This window comes from Microtus ochrogaster, linkage group LG5 (genome assembly GCF_000317375.1).
Source record: "Microtus ochrogaster isolate Prairie Vole_2 linkage group LG5, MicOch1.0, whole genome shotgun sequence".
Taxonomy (NCBI): Eukaryota; Metazoa; Chordata; class Mammalia; order Rodentia; family Cricetidae; genus Microtus; species Microtus ochrogaster.
The window spans coordinates 63,508,541-63,510,684 of NC_022031.1; the positions used below are offsets into that span (position 1 = coordinate 63,508,541).

At 38.7% G+C, this 2,144-nt stretch overlaps 1 protein-coding gene across 1 annotated transcript in view; it reads left to right on the forward strand.

Moving 5' to 3' along the window:
• The window catches only part of LG5H8orf88 (linkage group 5 C8orf88 homolog), a 27,300-nt gene that overhangs the window by 14,088 nt on the left and 11,068 nt on the right, over positions 1 to 2,144 (forward strand). The gene's annotated exons all lie outside the window — the stretch shown is intronic.

Here is a 2,144-nt window from a genome sequence, read left to right on the forward strand (position 1 = left end):
TACATCATAATACATACATACATCATAATACATACATACATCATAATACATACATACATCATAATACATACATACATCATAATACATACATACATACATCAAATATACTACATACTTATTCTTGTTCCTCCCTCTGTCTCCTTCCTTTTCATTTTGGATATTTGACCCCTATCAGACACCAGATATCTGATGTTCCATTGTTTGCCCCAATGCTGGCACACATTTGTTCTTTCAGTGCTCAGCATTTTAATTGGATGACTCGAATTGTGTGTTTCTCTTTTGTTGCTGTATTTTAGGATGAGATGTAAAAAATGAGTGTCAGCTTTTATGTGTATTTGTCCTTGTTCCCTTTGGGGCTTCATACTTTTATAAAGTTTGGTCTTTTGATGCACTTTGAGTTAATTTATGGATATATTTGGAGATTTTAAGATGTACAGATTTATTCTTTTATACTGTAGCTATTATTAAAGAAAAACACCTTTTCCTCATTGAAGGTCCTTGGAAGGTTTATTGGGAGTTGGGTGATGTGGACACTGGTATTTGTCCATGAACACTGAGTTCTAACCCTTTATGCTGACAACTGTAGCTTGTAGAAAGTATTGATATTTGGAAGCATAAACTCTCTAATGCTATTCACTCTCAAGATAGTTTAAGATATTTGGGGTTCATTGAAATTTTATATTTTTAGGATCAGATTTTCCATTTATGTAATAGAGGATATTAAAATTTTGATAGTTATGGCATTGAATCTATGGATTATTCAGGAGGAATAGTACCATGTTGAAATATCATGTCTTGTAATCAGTGAACAGGCACATGCTTGTTGGAAATGCCAGCTCTTGTCCTGGGAGTGTTTGTCAAACAGATTAAGCTTATATGAAGTTATAGAGTTCAGAGAATGTTGATTCTTCCAGTTGTTCACCAGCTTGCCATTCTGATGGGGGAAAACTTCCAGGTCCCAACTTGGTTCTTTCCCACGACATCACTCAGGCTCCTCCAGATGGTCACCTTGTCCTCACTCACTGCCTGTCTTTGCTCAAGCACAGCCTCCAGAAACTTAGGAAGAAGGATGTTGAATCAGTGACTTTTTCAATTCTATCAGTTTGAAAACGGCATTCTTTCACGTTCCCACTTGACTGATAGTCTGGCCAGACAGAAAATTTCAGCTGAAGATGAGCTTTCAAACGTGCATGCTTTAAATAAGGAAGACACAAAACCTGAGCTATTTTAAATTCTCATGTCCACGAAAGAGCTAGAAAAGACAAGGCTGTAGATCAGACAGACGACAGTGAGCTTCCTCAACACGGAGCTGTAGGGCCTTTGGTGTGGAAAGCTTTTATGCATTTCTTTGGTAGTTTTCTCTCCTTTATTTTTCTCTCTGTTCCTTTTCTAAAGCCCCTATTTGAGTCTGTTATTAAAAACATTGGCTCGCCAGTTTTTTTATATTTCCATGGTCATTCTTTACCCTCTGAACAGCCTCTCGCCCCTCTGTGTGCACGGGCTCATTTTGCTAATATCTTTTTAAAAAATTTATCTATCTATCTATCTATCTATCTATCTATCTATCTATCTATCTATCTATCTATCTATCTACCTACCTACCTACCTACCTACCTACCTACCTACCTACCTACCTATCTATCCTGTTACAGCGTGGTCCAATCTGAAGTTAGAAACCTCAGTTTTCAGCCCTTCCCATCAGGGAGATTAGGCCATCTTATTAGCTGCTTCTTTCTACACAGCACTGTTTACAGCAGAAGCTGTCACTTTCTTTCTCTCCTTTCGGACAGGATAGATCTATTCCTTAGGAGTTTTATCGAGAGACACAATGTATTTATTACAGAGATCATCTTTGTGGGTGTGTGGCTTGTCTACTTGCTAAAATGCAGAATTGTGTGAGCATTGCTACATTTTCTTTTTTTTTCCGTTTATTTATTTATTAAAGATTTGTCTCTTTTCCGTCACCTCCTCCCATTTCCCTCCCCCTCCCCCAATCAAGTTCCCCTCGCTTGTCAGTCCATAGAGCTATCAGGGTTCCCTGCCCAGTGGGAAGTCCAAGGAACCCCCACCTCCATCCATGTCTAGTAAGGTGAGCATCCAAACTGCCTAGGCTCCCACAAAGCCAGTACGTGCAGTAGGATCAA